General features: G+C 42.5%; 2 non-coding genes across 2 annotated transcripts; one reads left to right on the forward strand and one right to left on the reverse strand.

Moving 5' to 3' along the window:
• Positions 1-1,583: 1,583 nt before the first annotated feature.
• LOC118967016 (small nucleolar RNA SNORA18) lies at positions 1,584-1,713 on the reverse strand. The gene has a single exon (XR_005053791.1). It is a non-coding gene; the product is annotated as a small nucleolar RNA SNORA18 (small nucleolar RNA).
• A 6,945-nt stretch (positions 1,714-8,658) lies between these two features.
• Positions 8,659-8,762, forward strand: LOC118967015 (U6 spliceosomal RNA). The gene has a single exon (XR_005053790.2). It is a non-coding gene; the product is annotated as a U6 spliceosomal RNA (small nuclear RNA).
• Positions 8,763-17,117: the final 8,355 nt, after the last annotated feature.

The following is a 17,117-nucleotide window of genomic DNA, read 5'->3' on the forward strand; positions in this document are numbered from 1 at the left end:
CTCAAGAATGCCTTATATAAACAAAAAGGGGGAATAGGAGAAGATTTTAGAACACTGGACAAAAATGGCCGCAGTGCAGCAGAGCGGCACGGCCAACAATCCAATCCAAAACACATGCCTAAAGTTTTGTGGAAGGATGTGTTGGAAGGAACATGGAAAGGCCCAGACCCAGTGATAATCTGGACCCGAGGCTCGGTTTGTGTTTTTCCACAGGACCAGCAGAACCCTGTTTGGGTGCCTGAATGTCTGATACGCAGAGTGGAAAACCCCGGAGCAGAGGTACAAGATGATCGCACTGCTTCTGCTCCTGCCGTGGATCCTACAGCAGGCGACGGCAGAGCCGAGCTGCAGCTGCAGCCACCACCACGCTGACTATCACCATTCCTATGGCAGAGACGCTAAATGAACCAGCAGAACCCCGTTTGGGTGGCTGAATGTCTGATACGCACAGTGTAAAACCCCGGAGCGGAGGTACAAGATGATCGCACTGCTTCTGCTCCTGCCATTTTAAGAATGGGATGGCCTTGGTCAACCAACACATGAACCTTCTTCAAGAACAATTGGACCTCTTGGGGGAGGTTCTGTCTGTGGGCTGCATCCATTCTTATATGGGGGTGTATTACTGGTATTCCTTTTCATAATTATTCTAAAGCTGCCAACTTGTCCAGACAGTTAGGCAAGATGTTAACCACAAATTGGTCCAGTGAGCTTGACGAGCTCACCACTCAGCTATGGTTAGAAATTTTGCTCCGTAGCTCAAATAGCTGAAGCTGTGTTAAACGCCACCAAAGCCTGGTCAGGTGTAGGTATCATAGGAATATTGCTAATTGTGGGCCTCCTCCTGGTCGGGAGGAAAGTCTGTTCCATACAAAAACAGCAACGGGGAGAACAGAAGGTCCTGTTGCAAGCCATGGCAGCGCTAGAGGAAGGCATCTCCCCTAGAGTATGGCTTAATATGCTGGATCAGTAGTCAAGGACGGGTAAGATCAGGAGCTGCGCATATCAACCTAAGACAGGGCGCAGACCTAAGCTGTCTGTTGCCTGAGGACGGGTAAGAATGCCGCAGACTCCGGACGACCTAAGACAGGCATGATCCCGACAGACCTTTGGTTATAAAACAATAAAGGGGGAGATGTGGGGGCCCGGCCTATGGCCGAGGCTGAGCCCCACTCTAGCTGGACAACGCCCTAAAGATGGCGCCTGCTTCCTGCTCACCACCCTTTCCCCTCTTCCCTGTTGGGGATTGGCCCAGCAGACTTTCGTACCCATGCACAGCTCGTGCTGCCCGCTTAGAGTGGTGCGTGACACCTATCTGCTTAAAGGTCACGCATGATACTGTCCCGGATTGGTTGGGTGACTGAATATAAGGGAGCCCGCCGGGAGGGAGGAGAGCTGCCCGACAACTGCTGTAACCGCCACGAGAGATTAGACAATAAAGCCTAGAGAAGAATCAAGACCTTGGGCGTGTTGCTTCGGTCCCTGAAGGGTCGTGACACCCTAGGAATAGTACAGATCATTGGGATATGCAAATACCTAAGATTTAACAAAAAATTTTTCTATTAGGTCTTTCATAGGTGTAGCAGACCTGTCTTGTAGTTTTTCCCACAAATCTAACACAGGATTCTCTGAGCAAAGGAAACCACATACATACTCTGTGAGGTGTTTCCAACAGTATAGGTCTACAAAAGAAGCCCCAGCAGGATAGCCCTCAACTCATTTATTTTAAAATGGCTCTACTACTTAAAAAACAAAACAAAACTGGAAATAGCTGTGATAATGAAGGAAAAAAATGATGCACAGAGAAGGTCACTGATTTTTTTCAGATCATAAGGCAAGTCAGTGGTAAAGCCAGGATTCGAATGACCAGTTCTGTCTTCTAAAGCCAACCTTTTATGATATGTTATAAAGTGGACATAGACATTCTACAAAGTACCTGACCAGTATGTCATTTCCTTGGCTTGCTGTGAAGGTAATATGCTGCCTGGAGAGACATGAGACCAAGGAGAAATCTCATGCTATCTCATGGGAGGATGAATCTTTACCATGGAGTGATAGTATCTGGGCATTATGAATTCCCACTGAGAATGGGGCCCTAGCCAGCAGAGAAGAGGAAGACTTGGGGCTCCATAAAAGAATTTTGACATTTTTATTTATCAAGAAACAGTACTTTTTGTGAAAAAGAAAGATTATTTGAAATATGTGAGAAGACTGAAGTTTGAGTCAACATATCCTTCCTGGGCTCTTCCAGCCTGTGTTATCTTTGTCCGTCTATCTGTAACACCACGAAGGTCAAGAGGACTCATGCCTTAATGGGCTCTTAGCTCCACATAAGCATGGTTTCAGGACCACATCCAGCCATTGTCCTTCCAGACTGAATATTAAAACACGGTGTTTCAATAAAGAAGAGAAGGAAGGAAGGAAGGAAGGGAGGGAGTGACTACCAGTAGGCAAAGCCAAGCAGGCCTCCTCAGTTTTCTTCTAATACACTAAGCACATCAACACCTCAGGGCCTCTGGGTCCTCTCCTCCAGAAATTCCCCTACCTTACTTCTTTCCTTCACTGAGTTCCCTGTGGAATGCAGAGGACTTCCTCAACCACCCTATCTAAAAGAGAACCCCATCACTCTGCTATTTCTTTATAGCATTCATCAGCACCTAACATACTGCATATTACTTTTAAAGAAATGATCCTCAAACTTTTCTTCACAGTTTTGAGGAATCCTGGTCAGGTACTTTGTAGAATGTCTGTGTCCACTTTACAATGTATCACCTCCCTTTCTCCTTTGGAATGTAAGCTCCCAAGGCACAGGGACTGTGTTGTTCATTGCTATATCCTCAGATAACAGCAGTGCCAAGCACATGGGAATTTCTTGATAAATGGAGAGACTTACCTGTCCACTAAGCTCCCAATAATATTGTCTTGTAATCAAAAGAAACTTAACTAACACAGACTTCAATACATATTTATTAGCAGCATTTATGTGTAGTTACTCTGCTAGGTTCTGGGGATTTGGGGATGCACATAATCAATTTTTATTCAGTCTTTATCCTAAAGGGATTTATAGTTCAATCCATATTCCTTGAACTTGTCCTCAAAGTTCTAATTGTGGTCTGACACAGGGCTTTTTCCTTTCTTATATTTTCCTTTCTTCTTTCAGAAGATGAATGGAAGGATGAACAAAATAAACAAATTATGGTCCAGATGTAGGGGAGTGTGGAAACAAATTCTAGCACAGGCCCAGGATGCTCAGAGATAAAGGTCAATGCAGCAGCCCTCAAAGAGCTGGTCATCTGCTGGGTTCACATGGCAGAGCACACTGTTTGAAAGGCCTAAAGAAGTTCCCAAGAATGTGTTAGTCATTTTAGTAGGACCTTGGAGGTCTCCAGAGAAGTGTGGGAGACAGGCAGAGCCATGAATCTTGGCCTAATTCAGCAGGGTAAATAACCAGCTACAGGGACGGGCAGTCACCTCTGTACCTGCATTTCTCTGGGACTGTGGCTGGGTGATGGAACTCCTGGGTATCAGATTGATATTTCTGTTGATTCTGGACAATGACTTCTTGGTCTGGGTAGGTTTATCTGGCTCTGGACCTTCAAATGGCATTTGGAGTCCCGGGTGCTCTACCTCCCCGTTAAAGCACTTATGTGACAGTTCTTTTTCTGGGACAAAGGGGAGGTTGAAATTGAAGTGCAGAAGTAATAGAATTAGATACATCTGCCATGACTCACCCTCAGGAGACCCACCGCAGGTTCAGGCTTTGGAAACTTAATTGTTTGTTATGGAGTATTGAGTCCCTCCAGCTGGACCTTCAGGTCTGGAAGTGGCCTTACCACAGATGCCTTTTTTTTTTTTGATAACCAGATAGTGTTTTTCTCTCTTCAACCAGTGCCAAAGTAAAGGTGCTAGGGCCTTAGTGTTTCCAGATTCTGAGACAAAGTAACACCATTCCAAGATTTGAGGTATCTATAAATCTCTAGTCAGGGTATGTGAAGATAGACATAAGGATGAAGAGGGCCTTAAACTTCTGAAAACAATGATTGCAAACCAGTTCAGGTGAAAATAAAGGCTTTTTCAGGTGGCCAAAGGGGAGTTGTAGAAAGAGAAGAAGCAATCAGACCAGAAGACTAATCTGCAAAACCCAGGAACTGGTTTGTGTCTTTGATGACTTGATGACACGACTTGATAAGTTTTCCAGTCTAGAGCCACAGTCACCTTTGCTAGAGTCAACATCCCTGGCTGGAGATGTACTCTAGGGTAGCCACCTCAGGCTGTGACAACACAGGTCTGTTTCCGCAGAGGTGACCGAATTAGTTGGGGGAGAGGGTGTGTCTGAGTGACTGTTCCAAAGAGAATCCCAAAATTCAGTGGCTTAAAGAACAAAGAAACTGATTTCTCTCTTGTATAATATCTGAGATGAGTGTCTAGGTCAGCAGGTAATTCTGCCTCTTGAAGTCATTTTGGGGCCAGGGTCCTTCCTCTTAGGGCCTCTTCATCCCCTATGGCCTTACCTTATCTCTTTGATTGAAGCTAGGCCATTACCTTTTCCAGATTCCAGCAGCAGGGAGAAAGGAAAAAGCTGTGTGTCAGCCCACATTTAGAACTTTGAGGACAAGTTCAAGGAATATAGATAGAGCTATGAATCCCTTTAGGATAAAGACTGATGAAAAATTAATATTTGAATCTTGAAATCCCCAGAATCTAGCAGAGTAACTACACATAAATGGTGCTAATAAATACATATTGAAGTCTGTATTAGTTAAGTTTCTTTTGATTGCAAGGAAATACTGGGAGCTTAGTGGACAGCTTATCTGGGTGATACCCAGAATTTTTTTTAAAGGAGCTAAATATGAAGTCTTGGCGAAAACAGGAATTAGCAGCTACAGGAATCTGAGTAGCTAGATTTCATGGTCACTTTCTCTAGGGCAGTACTCTGGATTCAGCTCCCCAAACCCTCCAGTTTGGTATTGATTCTTTGAATGCTCCAAACTGACAGGCAGTGGAATGCGGCCATCCCAGGCTGGACCAGCTGTCAACTCCTATCAGTCAGTGGCAGAGAGGAGAAACTCAGACAAGACCCCTGGGTGCCACCCTAGTGTACTAAATCTCTTTCCAGAGAAGGGAAAATTGTCACATGAATTGTCATGCAGATGGCTGACTACCTCCGGGCTCAGGAAACCTTACAAGCTTCAGTTTGTCGGGTGCTGGAGCCCAACAGGGGAGAGGAAGTAGCCAGAACAGGACAGGTTATTCAAAATAGCTGAGCCTTGGAGATGGTGTTTGAAAGTGTGTACAGCTTAAAACACACACTAGGCAGTGATAATCTTGGGAGAGTCCAAGCTTGTTACTTTTCTGCTGTACAACTTTCCCAGGAGACTTTGGGAGAGTATCTGAGGAAGCCTCACCATAAAGGTAGTTTTATGTGCTTCTGGAGGATCTGAATCTTCCATCTTCCCCTGGCTGTGCTTAGCTCCAGGGATGAGTGGAAGCTCAGTCTAGTCTCTGTTTTAAGAGAGGCACAAGACCATGCCTTGGCTTCCTGTTCTTGCCTAAGCCAGAGACATGGGGCCTTTAGCTCTGCCAAGCAGTTTGCCTACATGTCTTATTCCAGAGGCACTGACCAGACCTTCCTGAAACTGGGTCCAAAGAACAACATTATTCCAGAGTAAGCCCCCATACCAAGAACCACAGCTCACTGCCTCAACCCTCCAGGATCTGCCACAGTGCTCTGACTGTACTCTTAGACAGAAACTGGAGACACAGATATATTGTATTCCAAAGTAATCCCTTTTTGCTTATTGATCTATAATTGCATATCAAAAATATAAAGGGTGGATAGTTGTGACTATCTCTTCTCTGTCTCCCCAATCGGGTTTAAGATTAGGAAAACTGCTCAGTTGGCCTCCATCACACAGCTGGAAAGATTAGGAAATTATCTGTTTGCATTAGGAAACTGGACAGCTTTACTCAGCTGCCTTAGAAGGAATCAGTTGCAAATCTCTGGCAACTCCTAGCCTAGATTAGCCAGTATGACAAAGGGCTTTCTAAACTGGCTTGAATTAATAAGGAAAGGGTTCCATCTACTCTCAAGCTCCATTCATTCTTTTATGTGCCCCTAGCTCCATGGCCCTGCGTAATGATATCTGGTATCCATGTGTGACATTGGGCCACACCCAGTGGGAGTTACCCATGAAGGTGGTGCAAGGGTTTGGAAGGTATATTGGTTATCATTTGCTGTGTAACAAATTACCCCAAAATTTAGCAACAGAAAACCTAGTTATTATCTCGGTTTCTGAGGTCAGGAATCTGTAGAGCAGTCATGACATGACATCTGGCTTCCCTCAGAGTGCAAATGAGAGAGAGGCAAGAGTAGCACCCAAGGTGGAAGCCACAGTCTTTCTGTAACCTAATCTTGGAAATGACATTCCATCACTTCTGCTGTATTTTGTTAGAAGAGATTCACTAGGTATAGTCCACACCCAAGGGGAGGGAATTTCCCAAGAAGTCTCTGGTGGTCTTCTTACTGGCTGCCTACCACAGACGTCACAGAGATGAATTGCCAAAATGGGGTTTGTAAGTTCTAGGAGACGCCAGGACAGAGGAAGGAGATATTCCCCAAAGTCAAGGACTTGAGGCCAGAACTAGGGAGCTCAGACAGGCAGAAGAGGAACCAAAGAATGAGGAAGGGAGACGAAGGAACAGTGAAATTCACGGGACAACTACTATTAAAAGTGTCTCTAAGACACCTTTCCTCTTTAAGATCTATCATGAACCTGCTACCCTGATTTGTTTACATGTTTCTTGAACTCAGTTCCATTTTTAAAAGAAAAAGCTTTATTTTTAGTACAGTTTTAAATATACAGAAAAACCGAGAAAGTAGTATATGGAGTTCTCATTCATCCCACTCTCAGTTTCCCTTAGTTTTAACAACTTATATTAAGATGGTATATTTGTTGTAATTAATGAACCAATATTGATACATTATCTTTGACTAAAGTCCATAGTTCATTCAGATTTCCCTTTTTTTTCTTTTTTTAATCTAATGTTTTTTTTCTGTCCCTGGATCACTCCAGGATACCACATTACATTTAGTTGTCATGTGTCCTTAACATGCTCTTGGTTGTGCCAGCTTCTCAGACTTCCCTTGTTTCTGGTGACCTTGACAGTTTTGAGGAATACCGGTCAGGTCTTTTTCAGAATGTCTCTCTATGGGATTTGTCTGATGTTTTTCTCATTAGACTTGGGTTATGGGTTTTGGGCAGGAAGAACACAGAGGTAAAGTGCTACTCTTATCACATCCTATCAAGGGGTCCTTATTATCAACATGACATCACTGTAATGTTGACCTTTTTTTGCTCAAATTTTTCCAGCTTTGGCCATTGGAAGCTCTTTCAGTTAACTTCTCTGTTGCTCTGACCTATTGTCATCACTGTGGTGGTTTTGTTTGGTTTTGTTTAGCACTTCCTTAATTTCTGGCACTATGAAATACAGCAGGGTCATCATGTATATTTCCTGCCCCAGTCCTAAAATCAGCCGTTTCTCCAAGGAGTCTTGGTTCCTTTTATTGGAGAATGGTGTTAGAAACCAAACTGCATGTGCTCAACTCAATTGCATTTTCATCCTTTATTATTTCCTGACCTAAGGTAAAATGTGCTATACTTTTGCATGGGCCTATTTTTGTTTCCATTTTGACTTCTTAATTTCTTTATATATACTTTGATACTCATTTTCTCCTTTGCTTCCTCTCTACATCTAAAGCTGCTTAAATGGATTTTGGCCGGACTGATGTCTGTAAGTTGTCACCACTAGATTTCTGTCACATTTACTGGTTCAACTCTAGACTTAAGCTCCTGCAGCCATTTTCCTCCTTCCTGATGTAAGGGTATTACCATTTTGTAAAATAAAACTGTAAAATTTGCCTTGAGTTTGTAAGCCTAGATGTACAGGAAATTAGGCATATCTAGATATATAGAAAATCAGAATTCTTTAAGACCACTGTTGGCGAAAGAGAGAGGGACCTGGACACTTAGAGAGCTGGGTTAAGTTGGGACCCTAAACCAGAAAAGGCTTGACTCTCATGAAGGTATGTCCATTTTCTGTGCTTAATACAAAGCCTGGATCAAAGGAAAACGGGAACAGTATTTATGATATTTTTTATAATTTATTCTGCTGCTGCCCTGAAACCCAAGTATCGCCTCAAATTCCTCTCCCCTTAGTTTACTAAGCACAGACTGAGCTTTAAGGAGAGTTTTTAAAACACACCCCCTCACACACAAACGTGAAAATGTAGAAGTACATGTTTTTTGCAAACAGCATAGAAATGGTGAGCTAATGGAGCACAATTTTTATTTGTTCTGAGATACTCATGGTTCGCCCAGTTTTCATTATTGCAGATGTGGGATTCTTCAAGCTCTCACTTCTGTCTTTCAACCTGAGGTAGAAGATGGGGGCTCTGAGATCCCTCAGGCCCTCCTGGACATGAACCCTCATTTGCCCCTCAGCTAAGCCTGTCCATGCTGGTGCTTGGGAATCGGACCCTCTCAGATTCCCAGCTCACTGACTGTGGCACCCATCTTTTGGGCTTCAAGTCAGTTGGCCTAATTTTCCAAAAGTCCCTCCTGGTGTCCTTCTTTCTCTGTTCTAAAAGTCCCACCTTTTTCTCTGTCCTATGTGGCTGTCCAAAGAATACTTCTGTGGTACAGAGAAGATTAGCATGGCCTCTGCGCAAGGATGACATGCAAATTCATGAAGCATTCCATATTTAAGGAAAACAAAACAAAAACAAAAAAACAAACAAACAAAAAAACAAAGAATACCTCTGAAAGTCCTGATGAGCCTGATTATACTCTTCCATGGAGTTGGGTCTCTTGCTAGCTTTACGTATAGTGTTACCATTGGCCAGGTGGCCTCTGGCAGTCACTGCTTTCTAAGAGTCCATCCCCTTTACAGGTTGTAGTCGTTGCTCTTTCCTTCCCATACCTCCTAGTGGCCCTCTCAGAAAGCTGTTTTTATTTTGTTTTGTTTTGTTTTTTTAGCCCCTGAGATGTTCTAAGGATATTTGTTAAAGCAAGAAGACTGACCTACGCAAGATCAATGACTGCAAAATGCCTTTTCAGTCAAATTCTGAACAGGGACCAGGTAGTCCAAGTAGTTCTCATTTTGTCTCTTACAATCCTTCTGACCCCAGTCAGATTTTGCAATATAAATCACTATAGTTCAATATCTAAAAAATACTTTAAACATCTAACAGGGTGCTTGCTAAGGCAGAGATGAAATGGGGTGCGCACTGAAGGAGTAACTAGAAATGCCAGCCACTCCTGTGTGCCTAGTTGATTAGGTAGCAAGTCAGCAGTAAGGGCAGAGTGAACATTCTTCTAGGGGATCCCATGGTGACTGAATCAAATGAAGTGAAATCAAAGGAGATATTGCTGTATATGTTGCATTTTCATAGTCTGGGAGAATTGACTGTTTGAGTGGCAATATTAAAACTGGAGTTTCCTTATGGGTGCTCTAAGTAAGGGGATGTGTCTCAGCAATGTTTAATCTGTATAGAATATAAATATCACTCTTGAGTTGGTTACTAGGGTGAAATCACAATCAACTAGAAATTGAAAGTCAACTAATGCTGACTTAATGGAAGTTATAATCACAATTTCTCCCTTTCCGTAAGTACTGTTGCTATTGAGATAGACCAGTGGTATAGTGGTTGTGTTTGCTAATCTCCCCTTGACACTGTCTAAGTTAAATATATACTGTATCTGGAGAAGAGAATGCTTTGGCATTGGCAAATGAAACTTGGTAAACCTATTTTCTTCTTTCTTTGGAGATTCACTCTGACATTTGCTCTAATTGTTCTTGCATTTTCATCCATCACAATAGAAGCTAGTGAAAGGGTATAAAAAGCTTCTCAGTGTCCTTTGCTAGAAAGATGTTTATTTGCGATTAATTTCCTCTGGAAAGGAAAAATCCCACTTGGAAGACCTATAGTACGAGCAAACGGTAAGCAGAGGACCAGATTCCTTGCAGGCATAGAAGGGTCTTATCAGGGGGACAGGATCTGCTGTTGCTTGGCCACATGAAATATAACCGATACTCATGTCAGCATTTTTTTGCTGAGCCACAGGCTCTGTTCACTGACGCTGGCCTGAGACTGGCTTATCCCAACCTAATTGTATCTGTTCCAACCCTTTTTAAAAACTGCAACTCCAGATTGCTATACCTTTCAGTTTTCTCACTAAGCATATTTTTTGCTAACCTGTGAGAACATGTGTCTCAGGGACAACTGAGGCAAATGGCTGGAGTTTTGCCACAGAAGGGTAAAGGGATCACACACACCAGAATTGGATTATTTTTATCTCCAGTTAAGACCTGGAGAAAAATAGTCTGTATTTTAAATCCCATACCTTAGAGAAAAATGCAATTGCTGTTGAAGAGTGTATCAATTATTAAGTGCAGAGGCAATGCTATTTTGGTTGCATTTACAATGGGAAGATCATTTCCAGGAATACCATAAGCTTTGATGCAGTCAACCCCAGCCCCAATATTTCCTCTGAGGCAGAAATAATAGCACTTGGTTGGCATGATGGGGGAGGAGGGATGGGATTGTGGGGCAGAGAAATGGATTGTTATAGGGACAGAAGGATAAAAACAGCAGGTGTTTTTGAAAGCTGACTCCTAAACTAGTTAATTTTGGTTCATTAATGGTGATAAAGGCAGCTCTCCTCTTTGCAGAATGGATAGAACCCAGCAGAGAATATTCATTCATTTTGAAAATGTCTTTGATTTTTCTTGTGAGTGGGAATCCTCTCAGGTTGTTTGAATATGCTCTGTGATGTCGTAAGGGGCAGAATGGGGGACTCCCTCTCTCTGCTTGGTTCCCCCACTTCCTTCCTGTCTGGGTTCAAAGCCTGCTTTTCTGGAAAGCTTCTCCTCCTGATCTTGAACTTTCAATCAGGCAGTGGAGTCTCTGAGATCACAATCTACCACCAAGGCAACAGCCTTTTACATGTCTTTCCTTATTTCCTATTGTATGTCAGCCAAGACACACAAGACCTCCTGGCTCCACATCCAATCCTTTCTGGACAGTTTTGTTTATTTATTTGGAATTATTAACAATTTGGAAGTGTTCAAGTCAATGTGGACAGTTCTTCTTTTGTAGCCCCTCATCTGGCTCCACATTATTTCCTTCCTCCAGGGACAGGTATGGGTGGATGCTGGGATCCAGACACAAACAGAGTTGATTCCAAGAACTTTTCTAACTTGAGCATCTGCTGAGTAAGAACTATGGAGGTACTCATTGACCCAGGGTTGGGTGGGACCTGCTAAATGAATAGGGCTTCTGCAGTGCTTTTAAATACTGGAAATTGGTGTACTCTGAAGGTACAGGGGTAAATAGTGCCAAGATCTTCTCTGCCAGTAATGCCAACCATTTAACATAACTGAAGTGGTTTTTCAGAAAGAGCCTGTATTTTTCAAGTTGGTCAATTTCAGTCTTACTGTATGTATACCTTAATACTGCCAGTTCAGTATTCAGAGCATTATTTTAATCAACGGCAACAGTTACCCATTCCCTCATTCAACAGATAGGTATTTTTGTTGTTAATGATAAAAACAGCAGAATATGCCATCCCAAAATATGCCGCCTTGGCATAAGGATTATTTTGAGCTAAAAGCACTAATAAAAGCATCAGGTACAAGAAGGGTGCTCTGACACTCCCCCTTTCCTTCCTAAAAGCAGGAGATAAAACTCCCACATGGAAGATGTCCTCCCTCTATTAGGAATAAAGTACCATTGTTATAATAGAGGACAGGAAGTTGAAGCTGAGAAATTCTTGACAAACAGACCTTGTTAAAATAATTATCTTTCTTTAGAATCCCCATATATTTTAGTATTTTTCCACAATTGCCTCTTTGTTCACCCTAATATAAAGGCATTTAGGTTTTATCACTTCTTAGGGTCTCCATTTCTTTATGAAGGCTCTTGCATCATGTAAAACTTGTATCTAGATAAATTTGTATGCTTTTCTCCTGTTAATCTGTCTTATGCCAATCTAATTCTCAGGCCCAGTGGAAAAACCTAAGAGGGTTGAGGTAAAATCTGCCTTCTCTATAATGATTACACACTGACCCTCTCATCGTTGGAATTAAGGAAGATAGTGTTCCTTTTGCTTGCAAAAGAGCATGAAGTGTCTTGGAGCAGAGAAAAAGGCAAGGACATTGGTGTGTGTGGGGGGGTGACGTGTCCCTCTGGTGGCTTCTCACCTTTAAGAACGGGGTCTGGGGGTGCGGAGCCAGGATGGCGGCGTGAGTAGAGCAGTGGAAATCTCCTCCCAAAAACACATAGAGCTATGAAAATATAACAAAGAAAAATCTTCCTAAAATAGAGACCACAGGACATAGGACAACATCCAGACCACATCCACACCTGCAAGAACCCAGCGCCTTGCGAAGGGGGTAAGATACAAGCCCCGGCCAGGCGGGACCCGAGCGCCCCTTCCCCCGGCTCCTGGCGGGTGGAAAGAAACCTGAGCGGTTTTTTTTTTTTGGTGAGTGCTTTTTGGAAGCCTTAAAGGGACAGGGACCCTGTTGCTAGGGAGGCAGGGTGGCGGGACCGGTGAGCGGGTGCCTGGGACTGGCGCCTGAGGACAAAGAATATCCCGCATTTTTCCCTGCCGGACTGGTGGGCGGGTGCCTGAGACCGGCGCCTGAGGACGGAGGAAATTGGGCGTATTTCCCAGTTGTTTTTTTTTTCTCTTTTTGGCGAGTGCTTTTTGGAAGCCTTAAACACAGGGACCCCGGTGCTAGGGAGGCAGAGTGGTGGGACTGGTGAGCGGGTGCCTGGGACTGGCGCCTGAGAACAAAGAATATCTCGCATTTTTCCCTGCGGGACTGGTGGGCGGGTGCTTTTTGGAGGCATTGAAGGGACAGGGACCCTAGGGCTAGGGAGACAGGGCAGCAGGACCAGTGAGCAGGTGCCTGGGACCGGCGCCTGAGGACAAAAAAAAAAATCACGTGTTTTTTCCTTTTTTTTTTTTTTTTCTGTTCCCTCTCTCATTGTTGCTGTTGTTGTTTTGGTTTGGAGAGTGCTTTTTGGAAGTCTTAAAGGGGCAGGACAGGTCACTTAGACCAGAGGCAGGGAATCTGGGGATCTCTGGGCACTCTAACCCCCTGGGCAGCAGGGAGCACAGAGGACCCTTAAGGAGATAAATAGCCTCCCGGCCGCTCCCACTCCAACCGGGCTCCACAATTTGGGAGGAGCAGCCCCAGCCAGGCCACGCCAACAGCAACAGCGGAGATAAACCCCATAGCAACCGGGCAGGAAGCAGAAGCCCTGTCTGCGCACAGCTGCCCAGCACAAGCAACTAGAGGTCGCTATTCTCCCAGGAAAAGGCTACAAACCAACAAGAAGGGAAGCTCTTCCAGCGGTCACTTGTACCAGCTCTGCAAACTATCTCTATCACCATGAAAAGGCAAAACTACAGGCAGACAAAGATCACAGAGACAACACCTGAGAAGGAGACAGACTTAACCAGTCCTACTGAAAAAGAATTCAAAATAAAAATCATGAACATGCTGACAGAGATGCAGAGAAAAATGCAAGAGCAAAGGGATGAGATGCAGAGAAAAATGCAAGAGCAGTGGATGAAGTCCGGAAGGAGATCACAGATGTCAGGAAGGAGATCACAGAAGTGAAACAATCCCTGGAAGGATTTATAAGCAGAATGGATAAGATGCAAGAGGCCATTGAAGGAATAGAAGCCAGAGAACAGGAACGTATAGAAGCTGACATAGAGAGAGATAAAAGGATCTCCAGGAATGAAACAACACTAAGAGAACTATGTGACCAAGCCAAAAGGAATAATATTCGTATTATAGGGATACCAGAAGAGGAAGAAAGAGGAAAAGGGATAGAAAGTCTCTTTGAAGAAATAATTGCTGAAAACTACCCCAAACTGGGGGAGGAAATAATCGAACAGACCATGGAATTACACAGAACCCCCAACAGAAAGGATCCAAGGAGGACAACACCAAGACACATAGTAATTAAAATGGCAAGGATCAAGGACAAGGAAAGAGTTTTAAAGGCAGCTAGAGAGAAAAAGGTCACCTATAAAGGAAAACCCATCAGGCTAACATCAGACTTCTCCACAGAAACCCTACAGGCCAGAAGAGAATGGCATGATATACTTAATGCAATGAAACAGAAGGGCCTTGAACCAAGGATACTGTATCCAGCACGACTATCATTTAAATATGATGGCGGGATTAAACAATTCCCAGACAAGGAAAAGCTGAGGGAATTTGCTTCCCACAAACCACCTCTACAGGGCATCCTACAGGGACTGCTCTAGATGGGAGCACCCCTAAAAAGAGCACAGAACAAAACACACAACATATGAAGAATGGAGGAGGAGGAATAAGAAGGGAGAGAAGAAAAGAATCTCCAGACAGTGTATATAACAGCTCAATAAGCGAGCTAAGTTAGGCAGTAAGATACTAAAGAAGCTAACCTTGAACCTTTGGTAACCATGAATCTAAAGCCTGCAATGGCAATAAGTACATATCTCTCAATAGTCACCCTAAATGTAAATGGACTTAATGCACCAATCAAAAGACATAGAGTAATAGAATGGATAAAAAAGCAAGACCCATCTATATGCTGCTTACAAGAAACTCACCTTAAACCCAAAGATAAGCATAGACTAAAAGTCAAGGGATGGAAAAACATATTTCAGGCAAACAACAGTGAGAAGAAAGCAGGGGTTGCAGTACTAATATCAGACAAAATAGACTTCAAAACAAAGAAAGTAACAAGAGATAAAGAAGGATACTACATAATGATAAAGGGCTCAGTCCAACAAGAGGATATAACCATTCTAAATATATATGCACCCAATACAGGAGCACCAGCATATGTGAAGCAAATACTAACAGAACTAAAGAGGGAAATAGACTGCAATGCATTCATTGTAGGAGACTTCAACACACCACTCACCCCAAAGGATAGATCCACCGGGCAGAAAATAAGTAAGGACACACAGGCACTGAACAACACACTAGAACAGATGGACCTAATAGACATCTATAGAACTCTACATCCAAAAGCAACAGGATATACATTCTTCTCAAGTGCATATGGAACATTCTCCAGAATAGACCACATACTAGCTCACAAAAAGAGCCTCAGTAAATTCCAAAATATTGAAATTCTACCAACCAATTTTTCAGACCACAAAGGTATAAAAGTAGAAATAAATTCTACAAAGAAAACAAAAAGGCTCACAAACACATGGAGGCTTAACAACATGCTACTAAACAATCAATAGATCAATGAACAAATCAAAATAGAGATCAAGGAATATATAGAAACAAATGACAACAACAACACTAAGCCCCAACTTCTGTGGGATGCAGCGAACGCAGTCTTAAGAGGAAAGTATATAGCAATCCAGGCACACTTGAAGAAGGAAGAACAATCCCAAATGAATAGTCTAACATCACAATTATCAAAACTGGAAAAAGAAGAACAAATGAGGCCTAAGGTCAGCAGAAGGAGGGACATAATAAAGATCAGAGAAGAAATAAACAAAATTGAGAAGAATAAAACAATAGCAAAAATCAACGAAACCAAGAGCTGGTTCTTCGAGAAAATAAACAAAATAGATAAGCCTCTAGCCCAACTTATTAAGAGAAAAAGAGAATCAACACAAATCAACATAATCAGAAATGAGAATGGAAAAATCACGACAGACTCCACAGAAATACAAAGAATTATTAAAGACTACTATGAAAACCTATATGCCAACAAGCTGGAAAACCTAGAAGAAATGGACAACTTCCTAGAAAAATACAACCTCCCAAGACTGACCAAGGAAGAAACACAAAAGTTAAACAAACCAATTACGAGCAAAGAAATTGAAACGGTAATCAAAAAACTACCCAAGAACAAAACCCCGGGGCCGGACGGATTTACCTCGGAATTTTATCAGACACACAGAGAAGACATAATACCCATTCTCCTTAAAGTGTTCCACAAAATAGAAGAAGAGGGAATACTCCCAAACTCATTCTATGAAGCCAACATCACCCTAATACCAAAACCAGGAAAAGACCCCACCAAAAAAGAAAATTACAGACCAATATCCCTGATGAATGTAGATGCAAAAATACTCAATAAAATATTAGCAAACAGAATTCAACAGTATATCAAAAGGATCATACACCATGACCAAGTGGGGTTCATCCCAGGGATGCAAGGATGGTACAACATTCGAAAATCCATCAACATCATCCACCACATCAACAAAAAGAAAGACAAAAACCACATGATAATCTCCGTAGATGCTGAAAAAGCATTTGACAAAGTTCAACATCCATTCATGATAAAAACTCTCAGCAAAATGGGAATAGAGGGCAAGTACCTCAACATAATAAAGGCCATATATGATAAACCTACAGCCAGCATTATACTGAACAGCGAGAAGCTGAAATCATTTCCTCTGAGATCGGGAACAAGACAGGGATGCCCACTCTCCCCACTGTTATTTAACATAGTACTGGAGGTCCTAGCCACGGCAATCAGACAAAACAAAGAAATACAAGGAATCCAGATTGGTAAAGAAGAAGTTAAACTGTCATTATTTGCAGATGATATGATACTGTACATAAAAAACCCTGAAGACTCCACTCCAAAACTACTAGAACTGATATTGGAATACAGCAAAGTTACAGGATACAAAATTAACACACAGAAATCTATAGCTTTCCTATACACTAACAATGAATCAATAGAAAGAGAAATCAGGAAAACAATTCCATTCACCATTGCATCAAAAAGAATAAAATACCTAGGAATAAACCTAACCAAAGAAGTGAAAGACTTATACTCTAAAAACTACAAGTCACTCTTATGAGAAATTAAAGGGGACACTAATAAATGGAAACTCATCCCATGCTCATGGCCAGGAAGAATTAATATCGTCAAAATGGCCATCCTGCCCAATGCAATATACAGATTTGATGCAATCCCTATGAAACTACCAGCAAAATTCTTCAATGAATTGGAACAAATAATTCAAAAATTCATATGGAAACACCAAAGAGCCCGAATAGCCAAAGCA

This window comes from Manis javanica, chromosome 1 (assembly GCF_040802235.1).
Source record: "Manis javanica isolate MJ-LG chromosome 1, MJ_LKY, whole genome shotgun sequence".
Classification (NCBI taxonomy): domain Eukaryota; kingdom Metazoa; phylum Chordata; class Mammalia; order Pholidota; family Manidae; genus Manis; species Manis javanica.